At 43.5% G+C, this 20,544-nt stretch overlaps 1 protein-coding gene across 1 annotated transcript in view; it reads right to left on the bottom strand.

Annotated features, from left to right (window-relative positions):
• Nucleotides 1-19,742, bottom strand: part of ANKFN1 (ankyrin repeat and fibronectin type III domain containing 1) — a 281,459-nt gene extending 261,717 nt beyond the window's left edge. The window contains exon 1 of the mRNA XM_081849564.1: nucleotides 19,513-19,742. The gene's annotated coding sequence lies outside the window, so the exon portion shown is untranslated. The remainder of the gene's footprint in view (nucleotides 1-19,512) is intronic.
• Nucleotides 19,743-20,544: the final 802 nt, after the last annotated feature.

The following is a 20,544-nucleotide window of genomic DNA, read 5'->3' as shown; positions in this document are numbered from 1 at the left end:
CCCATCTACCCATTTCATTTTTCTACACACCTAGGTTTTCTTTTAATCTAAATGATCTATCCGCCACATTTTCTCATTTGCTTTTAATTTCCAGTAAATAGCAGGGCTGTTACATCATGATTTAGATATTTTATTTTATTTTAATTTAATTTTTTGGAGGGGGAACAAGACTGCCTTTCCTGAAATCATTAGACAGGACTTTGAAGGAACTATTTTGGGAGTTACACATCATGACTCATCGTGACTTAACGGGCAGGACCTTTATGCAGGACCTTGCGGGAGGGGTGTGAAGAAGAAGGAGGAGGAGGAGGAGGAGGAGGAGAAGGAGGAGGAGAAGGAGAGGAGGAGGAGGAGTTTGGATTTTATATCCCACTTTATCACTATCCTAAGGAGTCTCAAAGCAGCTAACATTCTCCTTTTCCTTCCTCCCTCACAACAAACACTCTGTGAGGTGAGTGAGGTTGAGAGACTTCAGAGAAGTGTGACTGGCCCAAGGTCACCCAGCAGCTGCATGTGGAGGAGCAGGGATGCGAACCCAGTTCACCAGATTACGAGTCTGCCGCTCTTAACCACTACACCACACTGGCTGTGAGCAGACAATCTGTTGGGGATGTTCTAAGGATCCCTATGGCAAATGTGGCTCTAGGGCAGACTTCCTCAACCTCGGCCCTCCAGATATTTTTGGTCTACAACTCCCATGATCCCGAGCTAGCAGGACCAGTGGTCAGGGATGATGGGAACTGTAGTCTCAAAACATCTGGATGGCCGAGGTTGAGGAAGCCTGCTATACGGAGTTGATTTCTGCTCTGTTAGCAGGAGTGGTAGCATGGAAATTCCCTTTATGGTAAAAAGCTTTGGTTTTTGCTGCCTTATTAATCAGACTCCCTCTGTCAATCAACTGCTTATTTGACTCCACTCTAATTATCCTCCGTGTATTAGCTTTGCACTCTGTGCTTTTGCATAAATTCTTCCCTTGTTGTATTTTCTAAAACAAAGGCGTTTGGGCAATGCAATAGGGATAGAGGGGTTTTGTTGTTGAATGGATATGGAGGTGCTATTATAACCAGTGTGCAAAGGCAACTTTTTACCGATCAGAAGTATCGCACTCGTATGTTGCATTTCAAACTAGAAGCCTTACATCCATCTGGCAGAGAGCAAGACTGCCCCCTTTTGGAGCTTTAAAGCTCAGAGCTCTGTGCCTTGCAAAGTATTTCTTAATCACTTCTCAAGATGTGCGCCTCATCGAGGGATTGGTTGCATTTCCTACCATTGCCTTATACTGTGATTTTTCTTGCATTCCTTAAGAAAGGAATAGACAGAGAAGAATTCAGCTCTTCTTTGCCAGCCACCGCAGAAGTCTACAAGTGAGTTAAAAGGTGAACCTTCCAAGGAATGCAGCAATGAAAACTGGAATATATTATTTTGCCCATTATATTCCCAGTTGGATAATTGTATTAAGCAGCCACTAGAGACAGGAAACTATGATCTGCAGTAAACTGCTCTTATTTTTGCTGAAGATTCAAAAGACACCTTCAAGAAATGTTAAAACATGATTAACCAAGAAACTAACTTCCAATTTTTCCCCCCCAAATAAAATAGCTCCAAAATGCAATTATTTTTTTTTTCTATCCATATTTAACAGGGAAAACACTCAAGGTCCTAAATGGGATATTTGATTGCCAGGATTTTCAAACTAGTCAATTTCAAAGAGTTCAATAATGATTCTGAAACACCAAAAGAAGGCATTTTATTGGAACTTGTTTGCTAAACTGTATAAATTACCGAACCAATCAGTTGTTTAGCTGGATATAGTAATGTTATTTATGATAACAGGAAGCACACAGTACCAAACGCAAGACAGGTTTGCCATATTTTATTCCTCAAAACAACCCTAGGTTGAAGGATTATAGCTGACCGAAGGTCACCAAGTGAACATTATTACTGACCAAAGACTGAACCACGATTATGCTCTTAAGTCTTAAAAGCCATAGCGCCCGATTCTGGCATGAAGGCCGATTATAAATTATGTTTTCGCATACCATAGTAAACAGATCAATTGATCTAAATGTTTTCTCAGTTGCCTTAAACATAGTCTGGAGTGTTGCCCAGTATATGCCGTCTCCACCACTAGGGCAAATGACCTCATGAGATTTTGAATTCATTTTGAAAAGCTACAGACTTTCCTTCTTCCCACAAAAAAGGCTAAGGTGTTGAAGCAGAGCTTCCTTCCACCACTGCTCCTATTTTCTATTACGTATGTATGGTTATTCTGTTTTTTTAAAATCAGTGCTCGGGCTTGCAGCATCCAAGCATAAGGAGACAATCGTTTTCACCCATGTTTCATCTGTGCACAGTCCTGAACAAGTCGAAAACCACTTGCCAAACTCATGTTTAGGACATGCATCTGAAAATGTGTCAAGATTTGTGGATGAACCTGCCAATTTTGGCTTCTCGTTTTCCCAACCAATTTGCCCCATTTCCACAACCATTTGGTTTCTTCCCCTACCCCCTTTCAGGAGTCCACATTTTGCACACATTTCTCCTATTATGTGTGGGGGGGGTGGTTGTATGCTATTTTGCAAGCAATTCCCCTAACTTGCACCAACGTATGCATTTTGGGGGAGGGTAGCGCACGGCATCTTAACATCCAGAAAAATATGGATTTTGGTCCATGTATTGCTTCAAGAAGGAGAAAGTAAGACTGAATGGATTTCTCCCCCATCACTATTTAAAGGCCAGTTGCCAATGTACATTTTAGGAACATGTGGCAGGGAAAGGAACATGAATGGAAAGCACCTGCATGATGAACAATGGGATACCTTGACTTAATTTGAGCAAGAGCTCATTAACTCTCCTTTCTCAGTCCCTCTTCTGATATTTGGAACACCTGAAGACATAGCAACGACGAGTCTGGGGTGTGTGCGTGTTTAAGGGGAAGGTGAATCTTTGCAGATGTTCAGAATTCATTTTGCTCGCCAATAAGCAAACAGCAGACCCTTTGCATGCATCTGTTTAATAATTGCTCATTTTATCTTATTTATCAGTCACCTTTCAGAGTTGCCCCTCCCAAACAGACAACAAAAATGCAGGGGTAGAGGGAAGAATATCAAAGTCCAAATAGCATGGCTTCCATAGCTCCACAGTCTTTCAAACAAAGAAGAACAGGGAAATCAAATTGGACCATCTTCTAGATATATGAGGCTCTTGGGCAGGACAGCCAATCTAGGTTTTGCTGCCTAAGGCAAAGAACAAGATTGCACCCCTCCTTTCCAAGTACGGAAGCTAGATGGACTTATACTCCCAACTCTGGCAATGGCATAGCATCTTCTCCACTGCACCTGAGGGTAGCAGGCTAGCTTATGGGATGCATGTTAAAAAAAGGTAAAGGCAAAGAACCCCTGGACGGTTAAGTGCAGTCAAATTCAACTATGGGGTGTGGTGCTCATCTCGCTTTCAGACTGAGGGAGCCGGCGTTTGTCCACAGACAGCTTTCCAGGTCATGTGGCCAGCATGACTAAACCGCTTCTGGTGCAATGGGACACCATGATGGAAACCAGAGTGCATGGAAATGCTGTTTACCTTCCCGCCGCAGCGGGACCTATTTATCTACTTGCACTGGTGTGCTTTTGAACTGCTAGGTTGGCAGGAGCTGGGACAGAACAATGGGAGCTCCGTCGCGCGGATTCAAACCACCAACCTTCTGATCGGCAAGCCCAAGACGCTCAGTGGTTTAGGCCATAGCGACAGCTGCATCCCACCTGTGAGGCACACACACACCTCTAATCTCCAGCAGGAGGGAATGGCCATTGTAAAGTTGGGAGGATTGGCTGTGGGAGCTGCCTCTGCTGACCTTAGAACCTGTTGTTGGAGGTATTTGCCTCATGCTGCCTAATAGTAGAGCCGGTCCTGTTAGCCAGTAAGGGAGGAAGGACTAAGGACACACACAAAGAGAGCTTTTCTCTGGACAGCAAATCAATCCACATGCCATATTGTTGTTGTTGTTTAGTCGTTTAGTCGTGTCTGACTCTTCGTGACCCCATGGACCAGAGCACGCCAGGCACTCCTGTCTTCCACTGCCTCCCGCAGTTTGGTCAGACTCATGTTTGTAGCTTCGAGAACACTGTCCAACCATCTCGTCCTCTGTCCCCTTCTCCTTGTGCCCTCCATCTTTCCCCAAATCAGGGTCTTTTCCAGGGAGTCTTCTCTTCTCATGAGGTGGCCAAAGTATTGGAATCTCAGCTTCACAATCTGTCCTTCCAGGGAGCACTCAGGGCTGATTTCCTTAAGAATGGATAAGTTTGATCTTCTTGCAGTCCATGGGACTCTCAAGAGTCTCCTCCAGCACCACAATTCAAAAGCATCAATTCTTCGGCGATCAGCCTTCTTTATGGTCTAGCTTTCACTTCCATACATCACTATGGGAAAACCATAGCTTTAACTATACGGATCTTATAGTTATGTAGAGTAGGTAATGTCTCTACTTTTTGAGATGCTGTCTAGGTTTGTCAATTCAAAAGCATCAATTCTTCGGCGATCAGCCTTCTTGATGGTCCAGATTAAAAACAAACAAACTCTAGTTTGGCAAATAATGAAGAGTTGAAGGCAAAATACCCCCTTTGGTAATTTTTCATAACAGTATCTGTACCACCAACCATGCGCAGTCCAGCCCACCGCTCCCCCAAGAGCAAATTGGTGCTGCAGCGAGTTGCCCTGGACCCAACCTTGCTTCCTGCATCTTCCATTTTTCTAATGTAGTATAATGGTGCTATGATCAGCAATTAACCCCAGATGTTTTCCATAAATGCAAAACGGTTGTCCGCAGCATTTCTGTCAAAACTGGCAGAGGACCAAAGCTTCACACAAAGTCTAGAAAAATAAAATAAAATTAGGAACGACACCCCATTAAAATAAAACCAAACAAAAATGAAATGAAATGAAAGGCTAGTATTTTATGGAAAAGCTGCACAGCACATAGAAAGAGGCAGATGAGCGAGGGGAAAGCAGCCTTCTAAGAAAATAACACTTTCCATAGATTTCTCCCAGGGGGGAGTTTTCATTCGGCGAAGGATACAAAGCTTGGCTGCGTGGATTTCATGACCTTGAGGCAAACCCTGAGCCATTGATTTCAAAAGGAGATACTATACACTGCTTTTTAGCTTTTATGTGTCAAGTCTTTGCACTGCATTTTTTAAAAAAAGGAATATTGATTTCTCCCTTTATGAATCTCATTTACTAATAATGTCGGGGGGGGGGCTGTGCTGGGCGCCCTCTCAAAACATCCGAAGTCTTTTTATCACAGTTTGCTCATATATATATCTGGAGCAAAGTGGTGTTTTTCTGTGAATCCATGGTGATTCAGGTGAGAAGAGGGTGCCTTTGTCCAGGAATGAAAGGCCTTTGAACCTGGGCAAAGAGCCTGAATTTGAGATGGGAGCTGTGTCCATCTTTTCCAACATGAGAGGTAGAACTTTGCTTTGAAAGTGGGGGGGGGGAGATGCAGAAAAGGAAGAAGGTCACTACTAACAAAAACCTAATGCTCAAAGCCACAGGCAGTAGGCCTCATCCTGATCATTGCTGATTTATACCGCTCAAAACCAAACTGAAGTCTTTCGTAGCCAGTTCTTGATAGCAGTGATTCTCAATAGCTTTACACTATCTCCTACTGTTATCTCTTTGAATACACAAAAAATTTCCCTCCTCCTTCTCTCCCAATCAGCAGAGAGCACTGTAGCCTTTGGAAGACTATCCAGTTAATTGTGGCTTGTGCGTAGTCTCCCACAGAAAAGAGGCTACTTCAAAGCTAAGATGTTACCCAACTTAAAAACACAGATAGGGAGTAAAATGTTTTCTTTACATTTCTCTCCCATTTCTTGAGTCATATGAGCAAATCAAGCGATACTCGTGTTTGCAAGATGTTCTGCACATGAGGTGCATGTGTGTGTATTTAAGGATTTACCTCTCTCACTGGTGAGCTACCAAGTATATTTTAATAACCAAATTGAAGAAGTACCTAATAAAGGAGAATGCTACTGTTGGCACCTAGACAGGAAACTGAGAAGGCACAATCAGTCTTTCCTGCTATTGTGAGATGGATTGTATTTCTATTTAACCTATAGAAATTTAAAATCTGCACTGATACGTTTTTATTAGCACCTGCAAAATTCATGCAAATCTGTATCCACAATGCACATGGAGGTAAAAGGTAAAGGATCCCTGGACCGTTAAGTCCAGTCAAAGGCAACTCTGGGGTTGCGGCACTCATCTCACTTTCAGGCCGAGGAAGCTGGCGTTTGTCCACAGACAACTTTCCGGGTCATGTGGCCAGCAGGACTAAAACGCTTCTGGCGCAACGGGACACCATAATGGAAACCAGAGCGCATGGAAACGCCATTTACCTTCCCACCGCAGCAGTACCTATTTATCTACTTGCACTGGCAGGTTTTCGAACTGCTAGGTTGGCAGGAGCTGGGACAGAGCAAGGGGAGCTCACTCCATCACAGGGATTCGAACCGCCAACCTTCTGATCGGCAAGCCCAAGAGGCTCCGTGGTTTAGACCACAGCGCCACCCTCATAATTCTCTCCCTCTGCCAAAATGAAACACATGTGTACAAGCCTGACATTGTTCTGTGCAAGTTGGTCTCTGTATCCTTTCCCATGATACCCAAAGCTGGAGGTGCAAGATTTTTGCTACATCTGATGGTAAATTCTATACACATCATCAGAACCACACCGTCACTTCTACAAATTTCTCAGAGGCAGCTCTAGTGTTTTGACATGCTCTAACTGGGACTTAGCAAGCAGACTTTTCCACTCATAATCCCTGTTATTTGCAATTTTGTGAGAACACAACAGCAGATTTTCATAAATAGCTTGAAGATACCATTGAGGACGGAAATACAAAGGTTTCCTAATAGCGATAAAGGAACAATCACTGCCAAAGACCCTGTCATTACATTCTGTGGAGGTGGCCACTGAAATTATGGGTACCATCGAGAAAACACTTAACATTTTGCTATCGTCAAAGCATTTAATTGCATCCTCAAAACTATTCAGTCCTTGGTATTTAATCATGCCACAATCTCCTGGTGATTTACAGTGGGAAGAATCAGGAAAAATTATTTAGCCACTTATTTCTTAAGCCATGTTATGATTACAGACATGTGCAATAACCAGGAGAGGTTATTATGGGCTACCAAGTGTTTTTCAAGCAATCTTTTGCAGTGTGACAGTTCTGAAGGTGTTGTCCATGACTCTTGCCATTTTCCTCGCAGCCGGAGAGAAATTTCCAGATATGAGCTGTAGCTTGGAGGGAGAGCACACCTTTTGCATGCAAAAGGTTTCAGGTTCAATCCCGACACTTCCAGTTAAAAAGAAAAAAGAAATTAAGAAACAAATAAACGGAATGGCTTCTGTGTCCCAGGGGGGCTGCTCCTAGTCTGAATATGACTTGAGGGACAAACAGTCTAGACTTGTACAAGGCAGAAACCATAATCTCTGCTTCTGCACATGCACAGGTAACAGTAAGCCTGCCTTTTCTTTTCTTTTTGCCTGAATATTTAAAAACCGCAAAGCTGTTATCGCATGGCAATTGCAAACACAAACTGAGTAAGCCTCTCATTTAAGACTCAGCCACAAATCCACTTGATGGACTAGGTAAGCCATTTTTTCTACATGTATAGGTCTGGCTCTCATGACATGCTAAGCCAGGCACCCCCAAACTCGGCCCTCCAGCTGTTTTGGGACTACAACTCCCATCAGCCCTACCTATCAGGACCAGTGGTCAGGGATGATGGGAACTGTAGTCCCAAAGCAGCTGGAGGGCCAGATTTGGGGATGCCTGTGCTAAGCCAAGTGTTGGCTTAGTAAGACAATGAGCATGTATAGGCTCCCAGGAAAGAGCTCACAACCATTTTACTCCTCTTCGGTCCTTTTTGCTGCTGCAGTCATACCCTCCAACATTCCTCTGATGAAAATAGGGACATCCTATTCAATTTTATTATTTATACCCCACCCATTTGACTGGGTTCCGCCAGCCCCTCTGGGCAGCTTCCAACATATATAAAAACATAATAATACATTAAACATTAAAAAACCAACCTTTCCATACAGGGCTGCCTTCAGATATAAAGTTGTTTAGTTACTTATCTCCTTGGCTCAAGAGTCACATAACTCCATACCCTCCAACATTTCTCTGATGAAAATAGAGATGTCCTATTTGGGACATTCTGGGATCAAATCAGAAACCAGGACGGCTTCTGTAAATCCGGGAATGTCCCTGGAAAATAGGGACATTTGGAGGGTCTGACAGCACCACGTTGAGCAAAGATAAGGTTTAGCCAAACCAGGGCTTGTGGTTAAGCACTCTCCTCACAAACCATGAGCTATAACCAGTACTATTTTTCTAGAAAAAGAGGTGCCGGAACTCACCATAAATGCCTCCCTTGTTCTCTTATAATGGCAATGGCGCCCACCTGAGAGGTGTTACAGAGCTAACCAAGAACAAGCGTTGGCTGCAGCTTGTGATTTGCGAACAAAGAGCCTTATGAACCCCGGTTTGGAAAACTTTCTGAGGCAAATATTGACTTGGGTTAGCAAAAGAACCCAGGGAGGAGCAGAGACAGTAAGCACATTTCCATGGACTCACTAACCCAGGGCATGAACCAGGCCCTAATATGGGAACAATACGGACCTAGAATAAAGGATATTACTTGCTGAGCTACTATATGAAGTACCCAGGAACAGCTTCTTACAATTACTCAATTACTTCAACTTTCACTAGAGGCAACAGGCTTTCCATGTGCTATATTCCACCATGCAGTAAATGTATATAAATCTGGCATTCCACAACATGCGGTAATCTGAAACTACCTCAAAGGACTGGCTGGGACTGAAATAGCTGCTTCGGCTCATATGAAGGCTTGATCTAGCCCAGTAGGACTTTTGCTCCCCACTTTTTAAACAAGTGAGTTCATTGCCATGCCGTATATGGGAAAAACTGCTTCTAAACTCCTTGTTTTCAAACCACCCCTTATTCCTTTTCATGTACAAGGTACTTTGTGAATGGCCCCATGGATTTTATATTGATTGAATGGGGACATGCATTTCTGGCAATTCCCTGGGACATCAGTTCTCCAGGCAGAAAAGGAACGAAAGCAGGAAAAGGAGGGACAGGAAGGTGGAATCAGCTGCCATGCATAATTGCTCCCATCCAAGATCTGTTGCCACTCTGCTTATATCCCAGAGCATTCTCCAAAGCATTGGGACGTTCAGCAACTGTGGCAGATGGAGAGACAGGCAATGTTGGTGGCTCCTATTCATACTTCTCTCACTTTTGTTACAATGACTCCCTTTCCTTCATTTCCCACAAAGCAAAAAGAAGCCAGGTTCCCAATTTGCTTTTGGTTACCCCAAACTCACAACACCTATTTTTATTCTCATTCTTTGTAGTATTTGTTGTTGTTTTTCACTTTCAAGCTCTTTTGCTTCTATTAAATGTAGTCTCCGGTATCAGGCTTCAGGCCCAGAGACCGACAACACCTATTTTTATCAGATCAATGAATGCTTGTCTTTTTTATAGGAGTGTCAGCTATTGCAAGGTTTAATATAAACATGCCACATGTAATTATTTTCAAATTTTTCCTTCCTTCCTTCCTTCCTTCCTTCCTTCCTTCCTTCCTTTCCTTCCTTCCCTTTCTTTTTCTTTCTTTCTTAAAAAGGGCAACCCTTCAGTAAAAGTATCAGAGTGGCATACAACAAAATATTAAGGACAGCAATATGAAACCAAAGTTAAAATGAGTACAAAGGAGAGAGAGAGAGAGAGAGAGCGCTCAGAACATATTATGGGGAATGTTCTAGCCATTGTTTTTCTTGCCTCAAAGAGACTTCACCATGACTAGAAGTTCAAAAATTCCTAATCTAAGACACTGGCCAATTTTCACTTTGGAAAAAGCTGCCCTATAAAGTCTGCATGAAGCCTGACTCATTTCCCTAAATGCTGCGCAATGTCTACTTTAGTGAAGATCACTGGCAAAAAGGAGAATTTCTATGAGCACATACACTTTGATGTCAAATCATCAGAGCATGCTTTTTCTTAAATGCAATTCTCTTAGACTTTTAGGCACAATTCCACTAGACATACAAGTTTTTCAATTAATTTTAAATCAGAAAAAGGCTGGTCCCCTTCCCCCCTCTACCAGGTACTGCATATTGCATCCCTTAAAAGTAAAGCCAATTTCCTTCGTATCTCATAACATTAGTCTTATGATAAAAATCTGAAACCGTGGTTCTTCATTCTTTCAAGAACTTGGGGGGAAATGCTTTCAGAGCCTTGAGGCATGGGCATAGCCAGGGGGCAGCTGCCCCCCTAAATCAAGTAAATAAATAAAAATACTTAGCTGACCAATCAAATCACAACACAGATAGCTCGGTTCTGCTGCCCCCCCAGAAAAAACCCATAAATACTGGCTAACCACAAGAGGCAAGGCTTATGGCTACAAGGATTAATGCCTCCTTCATAGTGAGACCTACCTCCCCCACCCCAGACTTTGCAAGTGTCCATATTTTCCAGGGACAGTCCCAGATTTACAGAAAGCATCCCAGTTTCTGATATGATCCCGGAATGTCCCTCTTTTCCTTAGGACATCCCTGTTTTCATTGGAGAAATTTTGGAGGTTATGGGAGGACATCCCTATTTATTTATTTTTTTAAAAAATAAATAAATATGTTTTGCTACATTTTGTTCAGGCCTCCATTTCCAATCTACTAGGCACTGTGGGAGACCTGCTAACCCCAGATGTACTGACATTTATTTACTTTTAATTTTAAATACAGGGAGCTTGAAAGAAGCCCTGATGTGTCCTTTATTGCAACCCGATTAGCTTCACTGCTAGGTGATAAACTATCATAAATGTATCTTGCATTAAAGAAAGATGTTCCCTCTGTGGCTTTTCCCTTCATGATAAATGCATTTTGAAATTGAAAGGCTCTTCTCAAAGATAGAAGGCCATGCCCAGCAAGACTTTGATCCGGAGTTTTGTTAAGAACTCTTGACACAAATGAAAGGTCTGTAACTTGGATAAGAAGTATCTTATCCTTCCTCCGACCCGATAATAAGATACAGTAGTTTCATTTTGCAAACACACAATAAAGCTAGTCTCGAGACAGCAGGCACTATAAAGGCTGAGCCTGTTGATTCAAGTGTCTTTCCAGCTGCCACAATGGGGAATGTAGGCCCAAGCCCTGCTAAATTTTGGCTCTTGCGTTGCCAGAGTAGGTCACAGGGTGACGACTGTGGTTAGCCACTGTATATGTTAAGGGTTATTAATGCTTTAGTCAAAATGGAAAAAGGGAAAAAATAAGTAGAACCAAAGAAAACAGGCTGTGGCTTTCTTTGGCCACAACTTTGTTTGGGTTTAAATAAACCAGATTGATTCCGTAGCCCTTAAAGCAACCAACTTTCCCGCTGGCAGGTGCTAATGATGTATCAGATTTGTACCTGAGGCATATACATTGAATTATACCTGTTTGAATACTGTTACCCACTCTGAACAACTCAGACCTCCAAGTATGCTTTTTCCAGGGACAGTCCTGGATTTACAGAAGCCTTCCCAGTTTCTGATTTAATCCTGGAATCTCCCGCTTTTCCTTAGGACGTCCCAATTTTCATCAGAGAAATGTTGGAGAGGGTATGGAGTTATGCAACCCTCAAGCCAAGGAGATCGGTAACCATACAACTTCAGAACCATACAAATTCAGAAGACATCTGAAGGCAGCCCTGTATGGGGAAGTTTCTTAATGTTTAATGTTTTATTACTTTTTGATATGTCGCCCAGAGTGGCTGGGGCAACCCAGTCACTTAATCTGGACCTGGGCTTCTAAGGTTTCTATCTTACTTTCCAACCAGTGACATGTTGGCTCATTTGTTCGACCTGGTGCTTTTTATTTGAGTTATCTGCTCTCAGCAACTGTAGTTAATGTTTAGTGTGCCATGCTTAATGACATCACCAGGGACACAAAGTGTGTACACACAGAGAGAGAGAGAGACAGTGGCGTAGCGTGGGGTGCAGGGGGAGCGGCCACACCGGGTGCAACATTTGGGGGGGCACTCGCACTCGCAGCTCTCTGCCCCTACCTGGCTCACTCAGGGTTAGGGGGCACAAATTACTTGCCTTGCCCCGGGTGATGACAACCCACGCTATGCCACTGGAGAGAGAGAGAGAGAGAGAGAGAGAGAGGGAGGGAGGGAGGGAGGGAGGGAGGGAGGGGGAGAGAGGGAGAGAGAGAGAGAGAGAGAGAGAGAGAGAGAGAGAGAGAGAGAGAGAGAGAGAGATTTCACACACACATTTCTGAAAGGGCAAGATTTAATCCCAGAACCAAGATGCACATCAAACTTATTTGTTAAAAAGGCTGTCACATAAAATAGCTGTTGAACTGCATTCAACTCTGGATCCCGTTGCTATTCAAGAGGAGCTGTGCAATTAAATCCTGCCAAGCATATTTCCTACCAACCTACCTGCTTTTTAAAAAGTTAGCTCTTTCCTCCATTACATGCAATTACAACTAGTAAGGCTGTGGACCGGAGGGTCTTTGTCAGTTAAAGCACCAGGGAATTTCCATTGTGCTTTATCTAAAGTGCAAGCTAATAAGCAAGACTAGCTACAGAATGCATCCCGTAGCTGCAAGTTGATTTGATTATATATTGCACAGAGGGAATGCAATGACTTTATCACAAAAGTTCCATTACAATCTGTGAAACAGCAAGCCAGTAACCCGAAGGTTACCTTGACTATACATCTTTTGTATGTATGAGAAAACAGGAAGTCAGAATGTGAACATTTTCAGAAGAGGAGGAATTGTGCTGTGTTAGTAGTTGCTCACTGGGATCTCTTGAAGGGTAGAAGTTTTATACTATTTTTTTTTTTTTTTTTTTGGTCTTAAAAGCATATGGAATATCTAAGACAATCACCGAAGAACCAAACCACTCATCCTATACCTAATCTAATCTTATCTTATCTATGTAGATAAGATATGCCTCCAGATGTTTTGAGACTACAATTCCCATCATCCCTGACCACCACTGGCGTAGTGTGTGGGGTGCAGGGGGGCCAGCTGCACTGGGCGCAACATCTGGGGGTTAGGGTTAGGAGGCGCAAATCCACGGGTTAGGGGGTCAAATTACTTGCCTTGCCCCGGGTGCTGACAACCCACACTACGCCACTGCTGACCACTGGTCCTGTTAATTAGGGGTCATGGGAGTTGTAGTCCCAACACATCTGGAGGGCCAAGTTTGCCTATGCCTGATCTGTTCCATAATGCTTGAAAGCAAAGGTCCGATTCACACACACCTTTGGCATTTTTCACAATAAGAATGAGCATCACCAAAGAGAGTGGACCAGAGATTTGCACAAAATTTGCATGTGCTGATTTATGTCTGTAGGTGCACATTTAGAAGTCATTACTATACTTTAAATATTTAATTACTCCACAATGGGAAAGATTATTATTTATTATTTAAGTTTATTTATTTAATTAATCAGTATACCACCCTATACCCACAGATCTCAGGGCAGTTCACAGCATACAATTACAATACGAAAAACACAAAATACATACTGAAGGACAAAAACAAACAAACCAATAATCCATCCCTTCCACAACACATTTAAAAGGGCATCGGATGTCAAGCAGCCAAAGGCCTGATTGAAGAGGAATGTTTTCTCCTGGTGCCCAAAGGTGTATAATGAAGGCACCAGCTGAACCTCCCTGGAGAGAGGATTCCACAAATGGAGAGCCACTGGAGAAAAGGACTGTTCTCATGTGACCAACCTCCAGACCTCTCGTGGAGGAGGCACATGAAGAAGGACCTTAGAGGATGATCTCAGGGTCCAGCTAGGTTCATACTCTGGCTTAAACTCCACAGAAATGGCAGGCAGTGGTTCCCAATTAGCTAAGTACTGTAGACCCCCTGTTTTTCTAAAGCCAAGCCATGGATTCCCTACTTTTTAAATTTTTGATTTCTTATAGGGTTGCCATATGAGCAAAAAAGAGGACACCTTTACCAACTTCTTCTTTTAACTATGGCTTGCTATGATGACTCTCATTTTACATACCCATGAAAAAGAGGATGTGTCCTGGAAGAAGAGGACATATGGCAACCCGACGGGTAGTTTTTGTTATTTGAATGGTGCTGAAGTCCCCCTGAGTGGGTTATGCAGACCTCCTGGAGTCCACGGACCACCACTACAGGGAATAAAAAAAATACACTTCTAGTTGGCTGAAGCTGCAGAGGGAAAAGTTACAAACCATAATCTGCCAGAAGGAGATTTCACCAGAATTCCTGAGAGAAACAAAAGCGCTGCAGTATCTTGAAAGTGATTTAATTTATACACACCATTAAGCCTTTAACAGGACTCCTCGAGGTTGCTCAAAGTCAGAGTAAACCATGTAAAACTCAAAAGTGATCAATAAAAACATTCATAAATGTTAGTCATAAGCTTAATCTTAGGTTGTTGTCTACTTCTTCAGATGCTCAAGACTCAAGAGTATAACTATGAACTGAAGATTTTAACAGGAAAGCTTAAAACTTAAAAAAATAAAATGCCTAGCCTGCAACTGAAATGAAAAGCAGGCACCAGCTTTCTAAGACTAACAATATTCTCCATAGCTTTCTATTCTAACAATATCCTCCATAGGAATATTTTCACCTTCTTACCCATCTATCCCCAGTCTGCCCAAAGGTCAAGGCCAGGGTGTTCCCAAATTTCCAGGTTAAATTTCAGCCCAGTCTCCTTAGGAGGCTATAGTCAACAGTGTCTTATTTTCAAACCCAACTTATCCAACGTGTGTGTGTGTGTGTGTGTGTGTGTAAAGGACCCCTGGATGGATAAGTCCAGTCAAAGGAGACTATGGGGTTGCGGCGCTCATCTCATTTTCAGGCCCAGGAAGATGGTGTTTGTCCACAGACAGCTTTCCGGGTCATGTGGCCAGCAGGACTAAACCGCTACTGGCGCATGGAGGACCGTGAGGAATGCCATAATGCACGGAAACACCATTGACCTCCCCACCACAGCAGTACCTATTTATCTACTTGCACTGGCGTGCTTTCAAACTGCTAGGTTGGCAGGAGCTGGGACAGAGCAACGGGAGCTCACTCCGTCGCGGGGATTCGAACCGCTGACCTTCCAATCAGCAAGCCCAAGAGGCTCAGTGGTTTAGACCACAGTGCCACCTGCGTCCCTGTGTGTGTGTGTGTGTGTGTGTGTGTGAGAGAGAGAGAGAGAGAGAGAGAGAGAGAGAGAGAGAGAGCGTGCTCTCTTATCAATAACTGACCAATGTTAAAGAAACACATCACCAGATTAATAGTATTATATATTTATTTACACTCCACTTTCCCCCCGAGACAGGACTCAATCCATGATTCTAGACAGCAAAATCACCTGCAAAGATTCATCACACACTTGCCAGTTACTTTGGCAGGCATTTGGCCAAAAGAGGTTGCAAAAACTTGAAAAACAAAAAAAGCAAATAAGGTAAATCCCCTGTAATACAAGTGAAGATATATGAACTGTCTGTGAGCACTGGTTACCCGGCAAAAAAGTTGATGCAGAAAATATTCCCTAAAATATAAAGATTGAGAAGCATTGCAATATATAAATATGTATCAGCTTTCAAGACCACCAACCACTAAATGCCAGTTCAAATCAATTATCACATGCTGTCAAATAACAAATACTGGAATCAACTAACATTGGGTCTCAATAACTGGGTGAAGATTATATGAAAAATGCGCAAGTACTAAATAAATGGAAGGTATAACATACCCTCCAACATTTCTCCGATAGGGGTGTCCTATTCCGTAGTAGTAATAGTAGTAGTAGTAGTTGTTGTTATTAATATTATTATTACTCACCCATCTGACTGAGTTGCATCAGCCACTCTGGGTGGCTTTCAACATATATTAAAAAATAATAAAACACTAAACATTAAAAACTTCCCTACACATGGCTGCCTTCATATGTCTTCTAAAGGTTGTTACTTATCTCCATATCGTCCATCATTTCTCTGATGAAAATAGGGGCATCCTAGGGAAAGGTGGGTCATTCTGGGATCAAATCAGAAACCGGGACAGCTTCTGTAAATCCAGGATGTCCCTGGAAAATAGGGACACTTGGAGGGTCTGATTTAAGACATCAAAATTTGCAATGTAGAATTATATATTGTTATGGGAGCAAATTTGTTTTGTGAATGGACCTGACTAAAAGAATTGTTTTTTGCCAATTTTTAATTGCCAATGTGTTCCTTTTTGATAAACACAAAATGTAGCACAACGACTTGAAGTGCGCTCCGTTTTCAATTATCCAGTGCAATTATTCATCCCCCCCCCACCTAACTAGGAGGTTAATTAATATTGGGATATAATGAGTGTTGTTGCTAAATGCGTAGCTTTTATTTTGCACCATGGAGCTGAATTTCCCCCCAAAGGGAGCAAATTCCGGTAGTCTGAATCATAACACATTCAAGGAATTTAGTTTTTTCTCTGCCATCAAGAGAGACACAGAGCTGCCATAACACCTCAAAAGTGCAGGAGTTACAGGCGCCTGCAATATATAATTTTGCCTTCGTTTTTTGCAGCAGCCTTGATCTTGGTAATGGGGGATTGTCATTGTTCTTGCTACCAACGCAACTCTGAAAGCTGAAAACACAATTGTTTGCTGAAAGTGCCTAAACACTAAGCACTCCTCAATCTTGCATAGCAAGCATGGCCAATGTGGTGCCCTGACCATTGGCCATGCTACTTGGGGCTGATGAGAGCTGTAGTCTGAAAATCGCAGCTGTTAAAACACTTGCAACTATATGAGCCATGGACGTCATCACGACAGGGTGGGTGTCATGGGAAAGTTCATCACAGTGAAAATACAATGCCTAGAAGTCACATGGTGGCCAGCTTCACTATGCCAAGCAATGAATATGAGAACTGCACTGTGCAGAACCTGTCTGCTCCTCATTTTGCTGATTCTGTTATTCACTAACAAGCGAAATCACATCTGCAAAGAGGTTCTAGAGGTGTGTGTGGTTTGGGAGCTGCACGGCCAGGGAAAAAACAATGCTGTCCAGGGTTGTAAAGACTGCAGAGAGAAGAATTGGGTGCACTCTTCCTACCTTGGATCAAATCTATGCTGCCAGGTGCCATAAGAAAGCTGCAGAGATAGCGCAGGATAGTGTGCACCCTGGAAATGATCTCTTTCAGCTTCTGCCTTCTGGAAGAAGGTACAGGGTTATAAAGACTAGGACTAGCTGCCTGAGAAAGCGTGTTCTCCAATGCATGAGAGCACGTGTTGTGGTGTGGGCCGCCGGGCCAGGCCTCTTGTTGCCAGGCAGGTTAAGAGTTGTTGCCTGGCATTATGAGACTTGTAGTGCGCAACTCCTAAACTGACCAGCTGGGTCGGGGGGAGGTTGTCCGCCTCCCAGCGACTGGGGAGGTGGGCCCGTGCCCGGTCAAGGATGTAAGGAAGTACTTGGCCTTGAGACCTCCTGGGGTCAGCCCCCTACTCAAGCATGTAAATGGTCACCCTTTGGCGCGACACCAGTTCACAAAAGTCATGTGTAAGGCCATCTCTGCTTGTGGGATCTCGGCCTCTGGTTTTGCCCCCTCATTCCTTTCGCATAGGTGCAGCGACTATGGTGGCCCATTGGGGCTTCTCAGCCGCCAGGATCAAGGATTTGGGGAAATGGATATTGGATGCTTTCACAGGTTATGTGCGAAACAAATGCTGAGTTTAGTACTAATGCTTGTTTGTTTCAACACTTGTAGATCCCACGCTGGTCCGCCCATCTGGCTAGGCCTCCCCAGCCACTCTGGGCGGCACCCAACAAAATATTAAAATACAGTAATGCATCAAACATTAAAAGCTTCCCTAAACAGTGCTGCCTTCAGATGTCTTCTAAAAGTCTGGTAGTAGTTGTTCTCTTTGACATCTGGTGGGAGGGCATTCCACAGGGCAGGTGCCACTACCGAGAAGGCCCTCTGCCTAGTTCCCTGTAACTTGGCTTCTCGCAGTGAGGGAACCACCATAAGGCCCTTGGAGCTGGACCCCAGTGTCCGGGTAGAACGATGGGGGTGGAGACGCTCCTTCAGATATACTGGAGCGAGGCCATTTAGGGCTTTAAAGGTCAGCACCAACACTTCGAATTGTGCTCAGAAACAGCAAGTATGTCTGTGTAGGGGAGCTGATTTGGAGTTCTAAACATTTAGTTTCCAAGTTCTGTTTAAGTTGCCCTCTAAAACTCGTGTTAGCCATGGGGGCAAAGCAACACAGTGCAATACAAGGACATGCATCCCCCCCCCCGAAAAAAACCCCACACTTTCATGGTAAAGGCTTATTTAAATTGGGGTGGGTGGCAAGGGAGGGTTAACCCGTTCCTATTGCGCTATGGTCCTGGTCTAAACTGCCCCACACCAGCTATTTTTAAGGAAACAAAGAAATTCCGGTGATGAAAGCATGGATACCACAAGCCATGTTTGGCCCCAGCGAATTGTAAGAACAATTTTACTTTTTTGGGCTCCATGATCACTGCAGATGGTGACAGCAGTCACGCCTGCTTCTTGGGAGAAAAGCAATGACAAACCTAGACAGCATCTTAAAAAGCAGAGACATCACCTTGCTGACAAAGGTCCGTATAGTTAAAGCTATGATATTCCCAGTAGTGATGTATGGAAGTGAGAGCTGGACCATAAAGAAGGCTGATCACCGAAGAATTGATGCTTTTGAATTATGGTGCTGGGGGAGACTCTTGAGAGTCCCATGGACTGCAAGAAGATCAAACCTATCCATTCTGAAGGAATTCAGCCCTGAGTGCTCACTGGAAGGACAGATACTGAAGCTGAGACTCCAATACTTTGGCCACCTCATGAGAAGAGAAGACTCCCTGGAAAAGACCCTGATGTTGGGAAAGATTGAGGGCACAAGAAGACGGGAACGACAGAGGACGAGATGGTTGGACAGTGTTCTTGAAGCTACGAACATGAGTTTGACCAAACTGCGGGAGACAGTGGAAGACAGGAGTGCCTGGCAAGCTCTGGTCCATGGGGTCACGAAGAGTCGGACACAACTAAACGACTAAACAACAACAAAATTGTAAGAACAAGTGAGATGCAATGAATCCTACAGCCAGAAGAAATCAAACAGCTTCTCTTGGAAGGCTGTACTTATTTGCTTTCTAGTCGGGAACATCTTATTAAAGCACAACACTCTTTGCCAATATTTCTCGGTTTCGGAGCAAGACGTTTGTTGGAAGAGCAGGAAGCTTGCCGAGGCAAAAAATGCAAAAATCGAATTCTTTCGAAACAGACTTATTAAAAAAAAATGCCCCCTGCTGTACTTCTTTAGAGATATCTATTCAGCATTTCAGGTTTGGGGGTAGCTACCTATGGGTAACATGTAAACTTTGAGGAGGTCATGTTAAGGAACCAAAAAAGAGAACTGAGCATTTAAAAATCATGCACCATTACTTACACGTGGAGTGGCTTCTGCGTGTCTGTCTCCCCAAATCTGCCTTCAGATGCTTTTTGGTTTGTGGATGAAACAAGCCTTCCTTAAAACAATATCCCCCTTTTATTTTTTGCTCCTGAGGGCTGCTACTTCCTCTGAGCTTCTCATTCCCCTGATGCCCCCCTGACTCACTGATTCCAGCACTAGGAGCTCTGTTGCCCCCCTAAAACAGGCAAAGGCTTGGCGATGTCATCTCCCTGTTGCTAGGGATTAACACTAGACGAGAAAGACAACTGATAGCCTCTGTATACTCTGGAGGTAGCAACCTGAGATGAAAAGGCAACACATTCTCAATTGCAATAATGTGCTGTTGCATATCATCTGTCTCCTGTTGGCATTTTGAACCTTGGGAAGCCTACAAGCAATTATTCATGAACCCCTAGCTGTGTGAATAAAGCTGGGTGCAACATCATGGATTCATACAACAAAAGCCTGACCACATTATATGCACTGCACACAAACCTGGGTAAACGGTTTGTTTTAGAAAACACACAATCCTGCTGGTTTTCTCTGTCTTTTAGATTTATATTCCACTCTTCCCCCAAGGTGCTCAGGGCAGTTTGTGTGGTTTTCTCTCCTCCCTCCCTCCTTTTTTCTTTTCTTTTTTTAATCTTCACAACAGGAAAATGTAGGTTAAACTAAGAGATCCTAGGGAACTATGAAGAGAATATTAGCTCTACATTTCTCAGATAGGTACAAGCCCTCTGTGTGGATTATTTGCACAAGGGGCTACAGAGGTGCATTAATGCTGTGGGGCTGTGTGTTCTTTAGCCCCACCACCTCAGGTCACTCAGCTCCTCTTGGCTCCTCATATTCTGAGATCAGGGGAGCCATTTCACCCTCAGGATTGTGGGTGCCCGCCACCACAACGTGGACGTGTGACGTCACACGCACACACCTGCAACACCAGATGACGCTGGAGAGCAAAAAAAAATTCCTTGCAATTTTCTATAGTGTTTCTTGTGTTGTAATGATTTAATTTCTGATTTATTTATA

The sequence above is a fragment of the Podarcis erhardii genome, assembly GCF_964252035.2.
Source record: "Podarcis erhardii genome assembly, chromosome: 2".
NCBI classification, from domain to species: domain Eukaryota; kingdom Metazoa; phylum Chordata; class Lepidosauria; order Squamata; family Lacertidae; genus Podarcis; species Podarcis erhardii.
This window is presented reverse-complemented; position numbering and strand designations above follow the sequence as displayed.